This window comes from Nothobranchius furzeri, chromosome 11 (genome assembly GCF_043380555.1).
Source record: "Nothobranchius furzeri strain GRZ-AD chromosome 11, NfurGRZ-RIMD1, whole genome shotgun sequence".
NCBI lineage: Eukaryota > Metazoa > Chordata > Actinopteri > Cyprinodontiformes > Nothobranchiidae > Nothobranchius > Nothobranchius furzeri.
Genome location: NC_091751.1, coordinates 34,187,368 through 34,196,663, shown reverse-complemented (window position 1 = coordinate 34,196,663; position 9,296 = coordinate 34,187,368). Strand labels below are relative to the sequence as shown.

The 9,296-nt window shown below is 45.5% G+C and overlaps 1 pseudogene; it reads right to left on the bottom strand.

The window, feature by feature from the left end:
- Positions 1 to 208: 208 nt before the first annotated feature.
- LOC107383693 (mitofusin-1-like) overlaps positions 209 to 9,296 on the bottom strand; it is a 45,629-nt pseudogene continuing 36,541 nt past the window's right edge.

Below are 9,296 nucleotides of genomic sequence, written 5' to 3'. Positions count from 1 at the left end.
TAAGCCTCGCAGCACACCGCCTCGCCATGACGGTGTGGATTTATTACAACTATGTGGTTCTGAGTTATGACGACCTGACCCACCAATCAGAGCACCCTAATTTACTTGTATTTACAAATAACCTGGTAATTAATAAAGTTAAACTATTTTTAAATGTGACAATTTTCACATAAATATTCACAAAACAAGAGTTTCCACTTTCTACCCCACCCAGTCCAGAACTCCTGATCCAGTCCAGAAATCCTGACTCAGACCAGAACTTCTGGTCCGGTCCGCAACTCCTGATCCAGACCAGAACTCTGGGTCCAGTCCAGAAATCCTAACCCACTTCACAACTCCCGATCCAGACCAGAACTTCTGATCCAGTCCAGAACTCCTAGTCCAGTCCAGAACTCCTGACCCAGACCAGAAATTCTAACCTGATCCAGTCCAGAACTCCTGATCCAGTCTACAACTCGTGACCTAGACCAGAACTCCTGATCCAGTCCAGAAATCCTAACCCAATCTAGACCAAAACTCCTGATCCAGCCAAGAACTCCTAACCCAGACCAGAACTCCTGATCCAGACCAAAATTCCTGATCCAGTCCTGATACAAGGTTGGAGTTTGTTCACTGGAAAGATGACACCATGACCCTAACCATTCACCCCAATGAGATCACAGAAAGTTCTACAGAGTTCTGCTGTTTTGGGTTTTCAGTTCTGACCCGAAGGTTCCTGAATCCAGCTCTTCTTCAGTTTTCCTGCAGATACTGAGTAGAAAAAGCCTCCAGCTGGACCTCCAGCTCCGTCGCTCGGTTCCTGCAAACACAACAGATTACAATCAGAACCAATGAGTCCAGCCATCATTCACACCAAGAAGGATGTGTGTTACTGCAGAACCAATCAGGCTTCCCCGAGTCGGGCCGGTCTTCAGATGATGGCATGCTGCCGGCTTCTAAAGTAAACGAACTCAAGAGAAACGGACCTCTGGGTTTGTATGGTGACTAGATGACAGTTGAAGTCAACAGCTTCTGATCAGCACGAGATAAAAAACCAAATTCTCGAACAAACAAATACCCATAAAACGACCCGAGCACGTTGAGCAAGTGGAGGAGGGAATGATAAACTCCTGATCACTAACTCTCCAGAATGTTCTCAAGGAAATTAAGTCATTTAAGGGTGCAGTATGTAAGATTGACATCCTGTGGTCAAATTTGAGTACTGCAGTCCATTTTTCTAACAAAAGCTTACTCTCACTGCCGTTCCGTGAGTTTCATGGCTGTTTCCAGTAATGGATCAGCGCCAGAAGATTCTAGATGACAAGTCATAAGTAGATAAATACACTGTTAAATCTGGTGTTAGCACTTGTGGGTGTTTTACTGTAGGGAGCACTTACTACACTTCATACGGTAATATTTCTCCAGCATGACTAGGGTTGTGCATTGTTTGATTTTGAACGATTCCGACTACAATTCCTTTTTTCGATTCCGGTTCCTATCGATTCCCGATTCCGATTCTTTCAAGACATGACATGTTTGACATGAGCCAGCTAACCACTTGATGAAATAATTTTTACTTCAATGTGAATTTTAATTCTATGAACAATAACATCACCTTCATTTAGACAAAAACATGTTTTGGAGAAACAAAGAAAGAGACTTGCAGCACAACCAGTGTGTTTGTTTCTGACCACAACCAAAGTCTGGAAGAAGCCTCTGGGATGAGAGGCTAAATGTCTCCAACACATCAGAAACGTCCAGCTGTTTTCAGCTAAAACTCTCAGGATGATCATGTCCAGGATGACTGAGAACTACACCTCCATGCTGCAGCAGCATTCAGTCAGAACAGAAAGTGAAACTTAAATGTAGCTGCTGTCAGTAACAATCTAACAGATTTTAAACATTAAAACTCTCAACAGAAATAGTTCAGCAAGGACATTAAAATGTTCACAACTTTGTGTGTGATTTATTATTATTATTATTATTATTATTATTATTATAAGTATTTATGGTGGCAGAAGCTGGTGTGGTCCACCACAGAGAAGCTGCTCTAGCATGATGACTTTAATTATTCTACAGGTTATTGTTCAGCCATCTGACGCTCTCACACACACACACACACACACACACACACACACACACACACACACACACACACACACACACACACACACACACACACACACACACACACACACACACACACGAGTGTTGGTGAACTTGCACCGGATGAGAGCTGATGGATATACCTCCGTTTTGAGCCATAATCTGTGAAGATACTCTAAAAGTTGTGGTTGTCGTGTTAATTTGTTGAAGAATGTTTGGGTTTATAGTTTCTGTCTCACACTGTAACAGTCATGTGTTCAGTGGTGTAATGTCACGAAATGGCCTGATTTTGAGATCCCACAGGTCAGATCCACAGCCAGGTCAACTTACCCCTGGCTATGACACAACCTACAATAGTTTCCCCTCACAGGAGACTGGAAGTCTGCACGTAGTCCCTTTAATTAGAGCCTGCCTTCCTCGTACCAGCTGGACTGCAGCTCTGAGAGATAAAAGATAAACAATAACATTCTCTCCTCCAAGGTCCATCACAGAGAAACTCTTTTAAATAACTCCTCTATTCACAGAAGAAAGAAGATTTTATAATTAAAGATAATCATTAAATAAACATTTGTTTATTGCTACTTATAATAATTGTAAAACAATGAAATGTTCATTGATCTGTGCTTAATGATATATGCTTAGCATGTTTACTGGATGAGGTCATCACCATTTGCACTCACACAAGGACAGAGTAAAGTTAAGTTAAAACGCATGACACATAGTTAACCTTTTGCCCAGATTCAGAGTCTCCAGATCAAAGAGGATGTGTCTCTGAGATGCTTGGTAATATCCTCAAACCTGTCAACTTTTGGTTAGCTAACCAATTCATAACATCAGTCCATTAAAACTAGTTCACTCTGGTTTTTCCCTCAGTTCGAACAGTTCAACAGTTCGAGGGTTCTAGAGCGAGCTTCAGACCAGCCATCTGTTGCATAACCTCTTTAACCAGCAAAGATTTTGAAGCTGATACAACAAGATAGTTCCTGCAGAACAAAGCTGACGCAAACTCCTTCAGAGTTATTTTTAAGAAGCTCGGTTTCATCTATCGTTGTGACCCGGAGACATCTCAGGACTGATTTGGTCGCATCGAGGTTTCTCTACGAACCAGGTGCAGTGGGGTCGTCAGCTCCTTGACATCTCGGATCCAAACGGGGGTCTCCAGAACGGGTGAGGTAGAATACAGCGAGATAGCGTCTGTATGTGGTTTTGATAATAACAAATTTATAGCTTAACGCAAACCAAATTCTTTTATATCCAGAACTCAGCTCTCTGAGAAACGGAAATTCTGACTCTATTACATTATATTCACACATAAGTTCCAGACACCATCCTTTAGTTCACATCCACTCACAGTAAATAATAGTTTAAACAATTTGTCAAGTCTTAATTGTTTGTAAAATAAATTCTTATTTTTATAAACCTGACTGTTTCTTCAATCAAAACGAAGTGTGTACAATTCCTTATTGAGTAAAAGAATCCTAGAATCTTCTGACTAAAACAAAGACCAGGCAAGGTGATATCCTATATTTAAATTGAGTATCACAGCTTAGTGGTCACAAGTGGTGTTAATAATATAAATAGCTACACAATAAAAACTGCTTATTTTCATCTTCGCAATATCAATCGGCTCCGCCCCTCCCTCAGTCAGCACTCCACTGCTATTTTGGTCCACAGCCTGGTCACCAGTCGCATCGATTACTGTAAAGCCTTCCTCTCTGGTCTCCCTTTAAAATCACTCAACAAGTTACAGTTAGTCCAAAATTCAGCTGCCCAGATAATCACCAAGACCTCCACTTTTGATCACATCACCCCTGTCCTGCAAAAACTTCACTGGCTCCCTGTCAAATACAGAATTGACTATAAGATACTTCTTCATGCCTTTAAAGCCATCCATAATCTCGCTCCCCCTTGTCTTTCTAATCTCCACATTGTCACTCCCACTCGCTCTCTCCGATCATCATCTTCACCTTCCCTGTCTGTTCCTCGCACTCGTCTATGTACTATGGGAGCCAGAGCTTTCAGCCACTCAGCTCCAAAACTCTGGAACACTCTACCGCCTGACCTCCGCAATATAAACTCTTTCTCCACCTTCAAGTCTCAACTCAATACTCACATGTTCCGCCTGGCTTACTCACTGTAACTGTCCTCCTTCCGTCTACTCTTTTTAGTCTATTATCCATCACACTGCTCCGACTCTACCTTTGGGAATTACTCTTAGCATTTATTTCTTGTTGTTTGTATTACTTGCTTGTTATATTTTGTCCTGTACAGTGACCTTGAGAGCTTTGAAAGGCGCTTGAAATAAAATTTATTATTATTATTATTATTAGCTCTTGAAGCTATTTACATAACCCAACATACTATTTATTAACATTACAGTGGCCTAGAGGTAGACTGGGAGGTCAGGGTTCAATTCCTGGTCGGGTCGTACCAAAGACCTTGAAAGAATGGGACCCAACGCCTCCCTGCTTGACACTCAGCATTAAGGGTTGGATTTGGGGGGGGGGGGGGGGGGTTAAACCACCAAATGGTTCCCGAGCGCGGCCATGTCAGCAGCTCACCGCTCCCCCAGGGTATGGGTCAGATGCGGAGAACAAATGTCACACACACATCAGTGTGTGTGACAACTGATGGGACTTTAACTTTTAACCCTTGATTCCTACAAAGACGAAAATCTTTAAACAGTAATCTGCCATGACCACATATTTTATAATACATTAATGATTTTCTTTATTTGTCGGTTTTGCTGTAGGTATTATGGTTTTTGTGCTACGGGCCTCAGAAGAGGACAGTGCCAGATCTCCTCCCATAGACACCCATCTTTCTGCTTTGACTGCCTGAAATCTTCTTGCCATATCTTCTACAAAATTCACACATGACCACCAAAGCCTTCTGACACAATATATGTTAAAAGTCTCATTTTGAACCAATAACGTACGAGCTTTCCTCCCCCTCCTAGCTCTTTGATTGGCTGAGAGTGTTTAACCATCTTCTGGCTAAGTAGAAATACGCACCCACCTATATGATGCATCAAATCTACAAGCTTGGCCTGAGGAATCCATCTATCTATAAATACATTTCACCTATCCAGTTTTTTAAACAATCTTCCGAGATTTCAGTTTTCTGCTGTTTAGGGTTGTTTTCACCGGCTGGTGTGGGATTGCAGATGCCGGTGCTGCTGCGTGAGGGTTAGGATTAGGGTTAGTAAATAGAAAAACTGCCAACCCCCCAGCCTGCTAAGAAGGAAGTCTGTGTCAGTATACTCTTCCTTCCAACCTCACTGCATTGTTTATCTCACTGCAGAATTCTGGCATATTGCTCCTTTAAAGGAACAGTGACTTTATTGTTAGAAACCATCCCTTTATCAACATTTTATTTTGAAAGGTCCTGACTGGACTACCCTGAACTGGTGTTTAACCTACAGCTGATGATCAGCAATTTCCCACAATGCATCATGTTTGAGGTTCTAATGGGGAACCTACCATGGTCATTCTGCTACTGATGAAGATAACCCATCTGACCTTTGACCCCCACAACATAACCTCTGAGAGGAACCGTTTCCTCCAGAGCAGCAGAGATCGAGCCTCATTGGTCAGGAACACTCACCTGAAGTTCTTGGACCTCCTCTGGATATTCTCCAGTTTCTGAATCCTGAAGCTCAACTGTCTGATGGTACCCTCCAACTCAGCTTCACTCAGGTCCACTCTCTGAGTCAGACGGTCGAAGGTGGCCAACAGCTCCCTCAAACACACACAGACAGGTAAACACTCAGCAGCACCAGCTGTTTGGTGGGTGGAAGTACAGCTTACCTGTACACCTGCTGGCTGCAGGCGGAGCCTGTGATGGAAACCACGGCTCTCAAGCGGTGGGCGGTGTGCTCCAGGAACTGCTGCTTCAGTGCGCGCTCCTTGCTGGCATCGGTCCAGGTGAGTCTCTCATAAAGGTAAAGGAGACCGTACAGGGACACGGACAGAAGGACGACTTTCCAGCCCACTGAACGCCACACCTGCAGAAGCAGCAGCGACACGTGGGGGGTGACCCCCCAGGTGTATCAGGCTACTTTACACCTTCCAGAACAACATATGGTCCTACATTACCGCTGGCTCCATCGAGAGGTTGGGTTTTATGAAATATAAGTTATTGTTGTGAACCTACCATTCCACCCATCACCAGCACCGTCATGGATGCTCTGGAGGTGACCGAGACCAGAGCTGTTGCAATGGAGACCACCACCTGGTCCCTGATGGAGGATCCTTCCTGCACACAGAGCTGCGGTTACTCAGGTAGCTGATCTGGAAGAAACAGAAGTTTAAACAAAACCTGAAGTCACTTTCGGCCTCTGCTCTCCACCGCTCAGCGCCTGCCGGGCGTTGGCATCTCCAATGAACCGGGTCACCAGAGAAGTCCAGCCCAGAGAATACTGGAACTTAATGTTCTCCCTGAAGTCTGCACAGAGGGTGGCAAGGTTGAGGTCATAGGTCATCTCAAAGGAGGTGGAGGGTGCAGAGAGCTGCTGCTGGACGGACAGGGATAGCAGAGGACGGATGCTATCTGAGGACAGACATGACAGAATAAGGACAGAATCTCTAAGGGTTCTGATCTACCAACACAAGTGATCAGTACCGATCATGTGTCTTTGCATGTCTGTGACATCTCTGAGGACACCAACGGAGCAGCGGTGAGACAAACAGCCAACCAGCCGATCCTCCACGTGCTGCGTGAGTTTCTGCAGAACATCAGATTCAGTCAGTCCCTGAGGGTTCAGCTGGAGAACAGATGCTGTCAGAGAAGAACCGGGTCAGGCTTTAGGTCCAAGGTAGCAGAAACCAGAGGTTTTCACACAGAACTGTAGAGCCCATAGGGCCACTAGGGGCCCATAACACACCTTACTAAAGCCCCATTCCCACCTGTACCGGGTCGGCCCGGGCCGGGCAGCGTAGGTTGTTTACATATCTGGGTGGTCTGGAATTTTCCCGGGCCAACCAAGGCTTATTCTCGGCCCTCTTCCCGAGGGGTACTGCTTCAGGCTGACCAGGGCCAACACGCCCACTGCTGACAGCAAATTCACACCTTCCATTAGAGCAAGCCTCTGATTGGTGGGTAGAATCAGCCCATTCACACCTTCCATTAGAGCAAGCCTCTGATTGGTGGGTAGAATCAGCCCACATGGGCTTAAGACAAGGATGTGTGGAATCAACCGGGCCAGGCTGGGGCCGACTGGGGCTACCCGGCCCGGGCCGACCCGGTACAGATGGGAATGGCCCATAATGGGCCCCAGCCTGGCCCGGTTGATTCCACACATCCTTGTCTTAAGCCCATGTGGGCTGATTCTACCCACCAATCAGAGGCTTGCTCTAATGGAAGGTGTGAATTTGCTGTCAGCAGTGGGTGTGCTGGCCCTGGTCGGCCTGAAGCAGACCCGCTCGAGAAGAGGGCTGAGAATGAGCCTTGGTTGGCCCGGAAAAATACCAGGCCACCCAGATATGTAAACAACCTATGCTACCCGGCCCGGGTTGCCCCGGTACAGATGGGAATGGCCCATAAGGTCCAGCAGAGCGCCCCCCCCCCCCCATTGGTTAAGGTTAGGCCAGGCCTCTGTGATTGTAAAGTAATATATGTTTAATTAAAATGGATTTTATTTTACTGCTTTCATTTTTTATCTGTATGCCAATTCTAAATGTACAGACCGTGTGTGCATATCTGAACAGGTGTATACCTGAACAGGGGAACACCTGAACAAGGGAACACCAGGGCTGAACGGTTAACTGCGATGTGACAAAAGAAGATTTCTAATTGCAAAGGCTGCAGTTTGACCGACAGCGAGTGGTTAGCACAATGCTAATATACACCGATTACATTCTTACAAATTACGAATTAGGAACGTGCCAAATGATTACATTCTGAGTCTAATAAAAAATAAAAAATGCCATCAATCAAATAAGTATAGATATTTTAATAAAGCTAGTGTGATGGATAGACGGGTCTCATCTGGTCCCACCCCAGTGAGGAGCCAGGTGGCTCACATTGGAGTGATTGCAGGGTGGGGTGAGTCCTCTAATAAAAGACAGCTGCTTGCTCATTAAGCAGGACAGCTTTGGTATGGCACTTCAGGTACTGGGGTAATGAGAAACCCCAACTGCAAGCAGAGATTGTAAGTACTCTCCCTCCTGTGTTGTGCGGCATTAGCTAAAGCTCGTTGCACCATCTTAATGTGTTTTGTATCGTGTGATCGCAGACCAGAGCTGCATTTGCTGTTAGTGCCAAACTGCACCCAGGTACTCCTAATCAGTTCTCTGCCCGTGTGTGTGTGGCAGCCGTATTAAGGCTGATCTGACCCAGCCGCGCTACGACCGTAGGGCTCGACACACGGGAGGCGACAAACGACCGCGATCAACGAAATTTGTCGCTGTCGCTTTTATTAACTGACACACGGGAGGCGACCCGTGGCAGCGGCCAGTGGCAAAGCCGTCTACGCGTTCTGTTCCATGGCGAAATTGAAACTTCCGTTGTTTTGTTTGGCTGTGTCAGATTGGAGGGAATTAAGGTTATTTAAGCGGTTCAGAGTTAATAAAGTGGTAGATATGATGTTTCACAAGGTGCTGCTAGAGTTATGTGAAATCTTACTTCTGATTTTACTATATAAAACATAATAATAATCAACTTCTCCTTCATGTTTGCTCGGAGATGTGCGGAGCATCCTGCCCGCTCATTGGCCAGTGAATGAAACCTCCGTTGATTGGTCCTCGTCCGAGCCACAGCGATGAAAAGTTGGAAATATTTCAACTTTCTGGGATCGCGTCGCTGGGTCGCCTGTGCACGACACGTGCACGAGTGCATAATTTCACACACACGTTTTTCACGTTTTGCTTAGTAGGAGGGAGACCCGCGATTATCGCTTTGTCGCGCATGTCTCACTGAAAATGAATGGAGAGACAATGTCGCCTCCCGTGTGTCGAGCCCATAAGTCTTTGCCTCTGACTGGGGAGGGTTGTACTGATCCAGGGGAACCATGCCAGTCTGTTTGTTTGCAGTGTGGCTGCCCGTCTGTGTGCCGAGAGCCGCATTTTTTTCCGGAACTGTGCTGCTCTGGGTGGCTGCATGTTGGAGTAGCTCTGTTGACTATATGTAAGTTTAGCCTTTTCTTGGACATTTTTTCTTCTGGTTTCTCGGGAGGAACAGTATTTTTTGGACATTTTACTTTTCTGTTTCTG